Here is a 12,616-nt window from a genome sequence, read left to right on the forward strand (position 1 = left end):
ACAATATCCAATTCAACCATTAGCCAAAGAAAAGAATATATTTTCACATTGATTAGGATATGGAAGACTATCTCCAGATGATTAAGGCAAAACATTTACCAAAGAACGAGGAAGACCAACATTTTCTTGATTTGACATCTAATATTGGGAGATGAGAAAATTCAAGTTTTTTTTTTATTTTAATCATTAATTATTAACCAAAAACTTAAATTAAGGCTAGGATCCATATTTTCGATTCGAACTTTGAAGTGGAATGTTGTAATCAAATTCGAATCTACTTTAGGTAGGTAAGGCTATTACCAATTCAATCTTATGAAACTCCTAGATCTTTTGAGATTCATTGAATCTTATCAAAGACATGCTTAATCTTGGATTATTCTCTCACCTTTTGTGACTGGGATGCCGAAGATCATAAATGAGATGTGAATAACCATACAAACCTACTTGACAACCTCCAGGTCATTTATCATCTCAAATTGATGTGCCAGTAAACTGCACACACTCCATCAATAATGATAATTTTCGATTTGTCCAACACTTAACTTTATAGTCCCAAATTAGTGTGTCGGTTAACCACGTACGCTTTGCTAATGATATATAAAGAGTGATGTGCATTTTCATGGAGTAGCATACACTTCATATTTTTCCTAAAGTATCTAGAGTGAGATTTTAAAGTGGGTTCTAGTAATTTATAGTATCATACTTTTAATGAGGTTATGTCCTATCAAATCTGTTCTCTAAACGACCATCCACCATACAAGGGAGCTGTGGGTGAGAGTGGACACCCAATGACGGTTATTTTATAGGCCGTTTCCTTATACCCCATTTGATTATGGCTTCGTAAATGAGGTCTACTATTGATTTGACTGACTTGTCTTATATATATATATATATATATATATATATATATATATATATATATATATATATATAATATTAAACTTTTAATAATATATAATATCAGGTGTATTTTAAAACTTTTCAAAATACTAGGGTTTAAAATTAATTTTCAAATTAAAATTTCAATAATTAATTAATTTTAAACAATTAATGATTTACCAATTATCCTTTAATTTAAATCATTAAGGATTTAAATAATTATCTTCTATTAAACAATTAATTAAATAATTCAAATTTAAATCATTAGGGATTAAATAATTATGTTCAACTAAACATTTGATAAAATAATACAAATTTAATCCTAATCTAATAACCCTTCTAATTTTCGAAAATAAAATGATTACGGTTATTAGGTTTTAGTTATCCAAATTTTAAGACACTTAAAATTATAATTAAGGAAACTAGAAACCCTAATGGAAACGCTAGAATTTTCGAAAATAGGGGTAGAGGCTAGGATTTCAGGAACCTTACCCTTTTGCGAAAATTTAAGGCCATTAAAGTTTAATTTCCATACACCCTAATTTTGATCGATTCAATATTATGTACAATCAATTATAAAAACAGGTTCTGATACCACTGATAGGTTTCTAGGTTATATAAAAAAATATCATGTGACGGAAAAACACATAATCCCTTAAGTTCACATGCTACCTAGAAAGAATCTATGTTTTCTATATTGATAACAATAAACTATGAACATCAAGACACCTTAGAGAAAGGCTACGAAAATCAAAATTAACATAAAGATTATCGTTACATACTTTTTGATTATTATAGAAAATAATCAAATCAAATACTCTTGAAGTTCCTTGGAAAGAAAGTACCAAAAGGACGATGCCTCTAATGGCTCACACCCAGAACCAAAAACCCTAGAATGAGGAGGAGAGAGGAGATATGAAGGGAATTTTGTTCCTATTCCTTTGGTAATGTGGTGAATGAAAATTGCAAGCCAATGAGTCCTATTTATAGTTTAGAGAACTTGCAGACAAAACAAGATTTGAATTAATTAAATAATAGATTTAATACTAATCCAAATCATTTCCTTTTATGCAACCAATAGGCTTCTGGAAACCCTATAGAACTCCACAAAACCGTCCATGACATGGATGCTTCTAGAATTGCCTCTTCTGTTCAACTATTTAGGGCGTGTTCGGTACGGAGCGTTTTGGAGCATTTAAGAGCTTCTAGCTTCTAGCAGTTGACAAAACGTTCCGTTTAAAACAGAAAGTCTCGTTTGGCTCTACAAGCTTGTAGCATTTAGTTTAAACAAAACGCTCCAAATCCAAATGCTACTTTATGTAGCTTTTAACAAAACGCTACAAGCTACAAACTACCCGCTACCTACTACAAGCTATCCGCTACCAGCTAGTTTTGCCGAAGACGCCCTTAATAATTATAATTCACCCCTTGCACCTTTAATTAGTTCTAGTTATTGAATAATTACAATTCACCCCTTGCACCTTCAATTAATTCCGCTTAATCACAAATTAATTCTAGATTAATTCTGATTAATAATTAATTAATTCTAATTGATTTCACATTAATTTATTAATAATATAAATTAACAAATCAGTTATTTAACAACTAATCTCATATTAATTTATTAATTGCATAATAAATTAACAAATCAACTCTCTATTTCCAATTAATGTATTAATCACATAATATATTAACAAATCATTTCCCGTACTTTCAAATTAGTTTATTAATCATATAATAGTCTAATAAGTATATTTCTCTCTCCTAACATCATTTTTATCTATTTCCGGTTTTGAGGGCTACCCAAAAAGGACTTTGCTTCTAATTCAAGAATATAACAATTTAGTTACTAGCTTAGACACCTTAATCCAACAGTCACTTACTTGTCTTTCTGTGATGTTGAGGTTCCAAAGTCGCAGATACTGAGCCTTAGATATTACAGAATATTTCACAAGAACTTGTTATAGAAACAATTCCATAGTTATGAAGTCTCAAATTCAAGATACACTCCTTGAACACTTTTCTTGCATTAAAATTTCCAACTCACATGTAGATTCTACAAGCATCTCCCATTATGGAAACATTTCCATATGGCCATTAATTCTGACCAAGAATCACTTTAATCTAGAACATGTCAATGTGGTCCTTTTAAAATACTCTCATACTTCTAACTTTCTACAAGCAACAAATCTTCAGGAAAATCTCATAATGTTCTTGAAAGTTTGCTTAATAATTCTAGTCGCTTAAAATTCTAATCCTTTTTCTCAAAATGCTCAGATTATTTAAAAAATAGAATAAAAGAATATTATAGCCTATATAGTCGATCCTATATATGAAGAATATGGGACTCGACTCATTATTACAAGGGTCTAATATATGTTCAATACTTTGCTATAATATTTCCATATATCGAATATCCAATGTTGAAACATTTCAACATGCTATTGATATATATCTTTGACTAAGTTTTATTAAACTATACAATCTAAACTTTTGGATTCGTAACGAAGTATGAGTGCACTCTCCCTTAAGTCTACTATAGTGAAACATGTTCTGAACTTTTCAATTTTCAACATGCAATACCAGCATAAAAATTATACTCTCACTAGCTTTGACATGCCCATAATTTAACTAGACTTCTAGAAATGAATGCCCTTTTAATTTCTAATGGAAGTGTAGATTCGTATTTCGTAATGCTTCATCAAGCCTCTAATTTTGCTTCTTAAGCTTTTGCACTTTATCTGGATAATGTATACATTCAAACTCTATCAAGACATGATAAACATATCTCCTGAAAGTTTAAACAATCCATTGCCATTCCTCACAATTCGAAATCTGAAGAGCGACGTCATAATCATATTGTGAATTTGAGAATGCAATCTACACAACTAATATCCATAAAGATTAGATATTCAAAAGCTATTAGCGAAAGTATTTCCTCATAACCATATTCATAAATTAGAGCGAAACCTTTTACCATTTAGATTTCAAGGTGCATATGTTCCTATCCATGTGAATATTTCTATTCCTACCCATAGTTATAAAACAAGGTTTAGGACAAAGCAAAATTACATTTAGTTCTCTTTCATGGACCTAACTTTGCTTAATCCAAATTTCTTGCCTTATAGCAGCTCAAAAATTCCACATGTGCTTCCATGTTGTTAGCTGCTCACCTATATTAATCAATGTACTTTCACTGACCAACGTCCTTATCCTTTTGCAGTTAAAAGAATAACATAGAACTCATAGGCATTACGAACTCAAATGGAAGTGCACAGAAATTAGAATGCGTCAATAAACACAACGGGTTGTCAACCTCAGTTTGTGTGATAGTGATAACTAAAAGGATCATTGTCGGTTGACTCGTGAAACTCTCATGATCAATACGACTCTCACTGACTTCTTGACATATAACTTTTCTTTCAAGAAACATTCCTTGACGATCTAAAGCCAATATTCAAAAGTTCGTGCGGATTAGCAACAAGAAATCACTTCATAGAATGGCTCTCAGTTTATCTTTTGTTTATCGATAAACGAAAACGTCACAACTCCAATTCCAAATGTTCTAGAGCAAGAAACAATATGACTCTACATATTACGAGGTGTTATCATCCTTCTCAGTTTTGAAAAGATACAATTTACAGTTACTAGAGCATGGCTCTAAAAATTTGATTGGAACAAAGTATGACTCATCTATGATTGAACCATTTCCAATAATGTTCGATTTCTCTTCTTAGTCATACAATTGCACTAAGATGTTCTTTGAGGATTAATTTTTTAAAAATTCCACAATTACTAAGATGATCATAAAACATGATACTAAATCACTCTCCTTTCTTTTCATATTGGAGAATCTTTTATCTTCCTGCCTAATAGATTCGTTAGTTCGTTCTGCTACACATGAACTTTTCAAAAAGTATTATAATTCTTTTTAATCTTTTAAATAATACCATATTTACTGAAACATCAGTAAATCATGACTAATGGAGTTATCATCCGTTTTGGTGGAATTGAAGAGTCCATATCAATATGTAATATATCCATTAGTCCTTCACTTGCCTCACATAGATTCATGTGGCAAAAGTTGGCACTAGTTTCAAAAAGGAATTTTTAAACATGAATAATAGCTACTCATAAACACAAATTGTTCATAGATATGATAGAAATCATCTATAACATGAGAAATATGGAATCTCTCATTGATAAGTCTTCTTGATGGTTTTTAGCAAATCCATTAACTACCAAAATGCCATATCTTACTTTGAAACTAATAAATAACTTAGAGTCATGAACACTAAGATGTAATCCATGTCTAATAATCTAGTATGGGCTTAATTAATCTTCCTCCTTATAGCAAGGTTAAGAGTAGTAAGTAATTCTTTTAGAAAGAATACATGCATGGATATCTATACACATTTTGTAAGATTGCTAAACTTTCATGTGATGCTAAACTTTGATGTGCTTTAATGGTAATGTTTAAACAGACAGTTATAAAGGCCATTATCAGGTATGATATAAACTATACAAGAGGCTTATGTAGTCAAGATGAGATTTGTTACTCTTATGTGTTGAGAGCTAGGAATCTGACGTGCAAGAGGCTTACCCAAACTTGAACACAAAATGATAAAGATTGCGATCCAAGTCTCATGTTTAACAAGATGTCTGTAACAAAGGGATAACTGATAAACTTACCTTATACATCAATTGTAGCTTTGAGATTTTGGGAAGTAAATATTGATATAATGTCATAAAGTCATATATTACTAGGGGCAGTGAAATGTTGATAGGTGTTTACCACTATCTATATTAATCTATAATGAGTCTTGTGTAGGGGTGACAATTTATGACACGGCATGACAAAAATACACGAGACGAAACAAAATTGGGACGAAACTGAAATTTGAATTCGTGTTCGTGTTAACTGTAAAAAACACGATGTCGTTTCGTGTCGTGTTCGTGTTCAAAATTTGACACGAAATTGACACGATTTAGCAGTTTTTTATTGTGTTTTTCGTGTTTGTCGTGTAATATTTGATAAAGTATTCATTAAATAAACTAGTTTTTTTTATATATGATATATTTTTTTTGTCGTGTCATGTTTTTCGTTTTTTAATTCGTTCGTTTTCGTGTTAGTTAAAAAAACACGACATCGTGTCGTGTTGTGTTCGTGTTACATAAAACCTTGTCGTGTCGTGTCGTGTCAGACAGAAACACGAAATGATAGCACGATTTGCCACCCCTGGTCTTGTGCAAGTGGGAGATTGAAAGATCTTTAAGCTAAAGTTACATTATAGGATGATATATGATCATAAAGGGTCACACTAACAAAAACTTGAGGAAAATATATTATTTATGGGAATTTGATCCTTAATAAATATGTAGATAGCTTGTAATTAATTAGAAAATTATTTTATGAAAATAATAATTTTCTATAATTAGTATCAAATAAAATCATATGGAATGATATGATAAAGTAATATGTTTTTATATAAACTAAAAAAGATTTAGTTTTTACAGAATTAGATATGATTTATATAAAAATGAAAGAGTGTTACACACTCTTTTGTCCTTTTTCTTCTTGTGTCTGGGAGCATCCATAGGGGTGGAGTGTTGGTGTTTGCTTGCTCATTTTTTCATTATTTCACATCTCATACCTTACTTACTTTGTCATAAATAAAGTATGGTGTCTCTTAAGATGTTTAACTTAGATGTGTGTATAAAAGGAAGAAGAATACTGGCATTTAGGGTTGATTCTTTCTTTTCTTCTTCTCTCAAAAATCATCCCTCTCCCTCCATGTTTTGACTTAAAGCTTAAGAGTGTTTTTATTGTTACATGAGTCCAAAACTAACCTCTTACCAAGTTGAACGATTTTTTGGTGTTGCTAACTAAAGTGGGGTTCTACTTTACATTTTTCACCAACTTCTAAGCTCCCAAGAGAAACCAAAGTCTTCAGAGGTTGTAATATATTTTCCTTTTATGGTTGATTTAATCTTTGCATGCTTTGCAAATGATCCATGGTGGGTGAAAATGGATTTAAGCTTATTCAAATCTTACAATGCTTCCATTGCCAGTCTCGTAGTTTTGACTATATAATTAGACTATTTTTTGAATAAAACCCAACATCTGTTTCATGCATTTGTATCATTATTAGGCTTTTAATCTCATGCATTTTGCATTTCAGGGCCTTTTGGAAAATTTGTGGTACATGTTGATGTGCACGTTTTAATATGATTTTCAGGTGATTCAAAGCTTGTAATACTCTTAGGATGTTGATAGGGATTTAAAATGTAAAAGTCGAAAAATCGAAGATCCAGAAAGCTCTAGAAAATTACACGACCGAGTCGGGCTTCACCTAGGTCAACCTGGACTAAATCAAGTCCGTCAAAATCACGTTTTGGGACCAAAAAAACAAAAGTTGACTCAATCGATTCAAATTTTGAAACGGTTGAGTCGAGGTCAAAGTGGTCAAAAGTTAGTCAGAAAGTCAGAAAATGTCGAAAACTTACAATTTTGGTCCTCCGGGATGACTAGGCCGAGACAACCCAATGCCAAATTTGAATCGGCCTGGTCAAGGGTTACTTGGTCGATACGTAATCTAGGTATGCTTATCATTTGAACTAGTGTTTTTACTTTTTAGCCATATCCGGCTAAAAACCTTCTTTTCTGGTTTTAAATTTTCAATTCGATTATGTGTGGTTCATTTCATTGATTTGATGCTTTAGACTTGAGTTTAACCTAGTGATTTATGTTTTGTTTTTAACAAAGTGCTTGAATTTATTTTGTTCTCATGAACGACACATGAATTAGTTTAATTTAAGTAAAGTTAGTGGATTTGTATGGATCTGTAATTGTCTTATGAATTAACGCAAGTAACAAACAATGTTTGGTTCTTAACTTTGGATTATACTCATTGTAAACATAAAATCACATACTTTTAGGATTCTGATCTTTTGAGAAGTATTGAGTATTGTTGGGAAACCTGTAAGAAACTTAATGCGACTTGTGAACCAAATTCTAAGAGCTTTTCTAGATTAGGGTCAATAAAGTTAGGTCTAATTAAGAAGATTGTTTTTAATTAGATAATCTGACTAGTAAAGTGATATTAGAAATTTTCAATATTGATTATTACTAATTCAATTTAAGAAATTGTCTAAACGTCAATTCATGAATCAATTGCACATAGTTGAATAGAACAGGGAACCATAATTGTCTCAAAATCTGATTTTTATAAAAATCTCATCTTTGTTTTAGTTTATGCCATTATTATTTTAGTTTTGCTTTTAGTTAATTAAAAACCCAACTTTTACTTTTAACGTTTCAGTTTCAACTCATTTTACCTTGTGCAAAGAGGTATTTCATGATGGTTATGTGTCTTTGTGAATACGATCCTTACTTTATGATTTACTAACTTTCGTTATAATTTAGCAAGATTTTTACACCCCTATTATTTGTTTGTTTGACGACCTAACATTATCCTTAAAGAAGTTGTAATCATATGTGCATAAAATCTTAGTTACTCTTACTGAAATCATTCTTGATTAACCTTTCATGTTTCATTTACAAATAATCATTTTGTTTCTGTGATGGTTAAGCATTTTTCCCAAAAAAAAAGTCCATTCCAATGGCGTTTCTACCATTGAAATTGTAAATTTCAATTACATTTTCAAAGTGATAAACCTTGGAATAATAACTTGAATTAACTATGAATAATCTAACAATATTGATGCACTATATTTATATCTTTTAATAAGTACCATAGCTAATGAATAATTCAATGAAGCTTAAGTACAACACTAGATATGGGTTTATAGATTTAGATATTCAATTTATACATGGATCCAAATGACTTACTTTCATGAACTTAGATTTATACTAGAGTACATGAATTGGAATTCAAAATAAGTTCATAACCCCATAAGAATAAAAATTTCTTAATTTGAGAAGCTAGGATTAAGGAAAAAAATAACCCCAAAACTTCACCATAACTCAATTAGAAACAAATAGAAACATGATTTGCAAATTCAAACATGGATGATGATCTAGATACATGAAATAATTATAAAAACATCACGGATTCACAACTCAAACCATTTGATTCAAAAAATACATAGACTTAGGGTTGGAATTCTTCCAACCCTCCATGAATCTCAAATGCTATAAGTTTAATAAATTTGTTGGTTAAATCATCAAATGGAACTAAAATAGGAATTAGAGCTTGACATAAACTCACAACAATAACATGAAAGTCAAAATTGATACCCTTACCAATCCTAGAATCAAATTTGAGAGGAAAAAAAATAAAGGAAAACTACCTTCAAACTAGAATATGAAGGGATTTGGCCATGGATTCAATAAATTGACTTATAAACTTCAAACAACAATGAGAAAGAAAAGAAAACGTCCATGGAGGAGATCTTAGGGTTGAACATGATTAAATAAGCAAGACAAAAAAGGTTTGGAGATCTAATCCTAAAACAATAAGCTTTCAACTAAAAAGATCCCTTAACTTTAAAATCTTACATGTATATATATATATATATATATATATATATATATATATATATATATATATATATATATATATATATATATATATATATATATAGATAGATAGATAGATCCGGTAAGAAATTTTTTTTGGTAGGAAGATAAGAAACTTTTTTTTCTATATATTTTTTTGACGAAAAAAACAAATGAATCACTAGATGAATCAAAAATAACATGATTCATCAAAAAAATCTCAAAAAAAAACATCTCGATGATTCATTTATACAATGATTTTGTTGTTATTTACTAAAATTATCATAAAAGTGATTTTTTTTAAATACTTAAAAATGAATCATGAATATGTTTTTTGGGGAATTTTTTCTTGTGAATCATCTTAATTTTGAATCATCTAATGATTCATTTTGATTGTTCACTAAAAAAATATGTAGAAAAAAAACTTCTTACCTTCCTACCAAAATTTTTCTTCTTATTTGATCTTGACTCTATATATATATATATATATATATATATATATATATATATATATATATATATATATATATATATATAACTTAAAATATTATAAAATATAAAGGTTGAATTTTAACTTTTAAAACTCTAGAGTTTGGAATTAAAGTTTCATTAGTGAGACTTTATAAATTCCAAAACTTGAAGACAAGTTTTGAAACTTGTCAATACTCTTCAATTCTATAACTTATGAGTTAATGTTGGTTTTATAAAAAGACTCTTGATTTTCCATAACTTGAGTACAAGTTATGGAGTCCATTAAAGGCATTTAGATCATTGTTTTAATTAACACAACAATCAAATAATGCATCTATAATCTAGTTAAACTTATAAGAACAAGATAATTCATATTAACAATCTTCAAGACATCAGCCTAATCATATAAACTAATAAAAATCTTGAAATTATGACAATTATCTTTTATTTGGATAACCATGATCATTACCATATCAAAAACAGATTTCATGGTTAAAAAAAACAGTTTGGGGTAATGATCCTAATCCAATTCTGGCCAAAAAAAGCGAAAATTTGCACACAGGAGCACCAACTCGGCGAGTGCATGAACTGGACTCATCGAGTTGGTCAGTTTCTGAGTGGACTCATTGAGTCAGCTAGTGGACTCGGCGAGTTCACCAGTCAAAATGCAGAAAATCGATTTTTTTTTTTAACTTTGAAAACCAATAAGCATGAAGTATAACATAAACAATCCTAGGCTCTGATACCACTATTGGGTTTTGAGCACTATAACACTCCTATGGTGCACATACAACCCTAAATGCTTTGGATCTATGTTTTCTCTAATTATACATGCATATTTCCAATTTTCCAAAGCATTGTCCTAACTAGCATACAAATTGTCAAACGAACAATACAACTAGTTAGATGACTTACCTTTTAGAAGGACTTGTTGGTCTTGACCTTTGAAAGATTGAGTACCTCAAGTGTGATGCCTCTAATGGTTCACAAGCACCAATATGCAAGAGGAGGCTTGAGAGAATAATTACTTAGCACAAAATAAACTTCACTCTCTTAGAATAAATATGATCGCGATTTTGGCACTAAGGGGGTTTATTTATAGTGTAGAAAATGCTAGGGTTACACTTTGTAAACCCTAATGCTCCATGACCTTCCACATTCTTATGCTCCATGGGTTTAACCTCCATGGATTATCTCATTGGTTGAGCCTATCTAAATAATCATGGATCATTGGCCCATATTATAAGAATCATTGATTTGCATAATCAATCCCCATATATTTAATTAGTCTCTTTTGACCACAAAATTAATTCCAAATTAATTCTTGATCAATAATAATTAAATAATATGATTTCATATTGATATATTATACTTGTAATATATTAATAAATCATAAATAACCTTATTCTCAAAAGTCCATCCTATCAAATTGCAGCGGTGAAGACAACCCAAAAGGATCATGCTACAATCAGGTCAAGTACATCCCAGTTGTAGTTATGGGCTTAAACAGCAAATCCAACAGACACAACAACTCACAAACAGAGTAGAAAGGTACAACAAGACACCTAACAACAATAAAGAAATACCCTCTCAGTCTACATCCTAAAACCCTAATTTGACCAAAAGTCAACCATGGTCAAAAGTCAATACTCAACCCTTAGTCAACCTACACTCAGCACACATGTTGCTTTATGCTTAGCGTAGAGCTCCAGATGAAAACAGGCCAAAACTACGATAAGCTAAGCATAAAGGAATCTATACTTAGTGTAGTCATCTGATGTCCAAAAATCTCATTAAGCTCTTAATATAGAAAGTTAGTTCCTAAAATTTTCAGATGTGAACCAAATAAACGAGAATAGTGGATAGAGTCTTTGACTTTACCCATTTGCATGCCAAAAAAAAAGCAATAAAACCAAAACCTAAGTCCATGAAGTACTCTAATGCTCAAGAACTCATGCATGGATGGATGAGAGTGACCAAGCTCTCATTTTTATGACTCAACAACCCTAAAAACATTTGGAAATGGACTTCAAATAGTCTAGAGTAACTCATACTAAAAAACACCAAGATTATGGGACAAAAAGCATATAAATCCATGACCAAACTAGATCTCGCATGAAAGAACATCAAGATGGGAACTTTATACTTATTGAGGTGGACTATGAGGTGCAAAATCTGGATTTATAAAGCTTGGAGCTCCTAAATGCTTCTCCAGTGATCTCTTTCTTCAAATATGCACACACGAACACTCTAAGGCCTCAAAACTCTCACAATGTGGCTAGGTTTTCGATGTGACTGAATAAGAGGGTAGAGGTTGAGCATGGAGAGGCCCTCAAGGAGTTAGAGCCTTTACATATAGATCACAACAAAAGTATTAGGGTTAGGTGTTGTGCACCTACACTCGGAGGAACTCATCATAAGTCATTTAGCCCCAGCATAAAATATTCCACCTACGCTCAGCGTAGGGGACTCTCCTACGCTCAGCATAGGACATAAAAATGCAAAAAAAAAAGACAATTTTTACCTTAGAGAATCATACTTGCGGATAAGGGTGTTACATTTTATGTGTATTTGATCTCGTATATGTGTGTGGTCTTGAGTCTATTTGGCATATGTTCCTAATCCTCTACATATTTTGTTCATGTTGATTGTGAAAATTATAATAATCATCATTAGTCAGAAACAAACAATAAGTAGATTAGAATTATTTTTGTCTCAAACCTATTTTATATAATTTAGAAAAAT

This window comes from Lactuca serriola, chromosome 8 (genome assembly GCF_051521515.1).
Source record: "Lactuca serriola cultivar US96UC23 chromosome 8, Lser_US96UC23_V15, whole genome shotgun sequence".
NCBI lineage: Eukaryota > Viridiplantae > Streptophyta > Magnoliopsida > Asterales > Asteraceae > Lactuca > Lactuca serriola.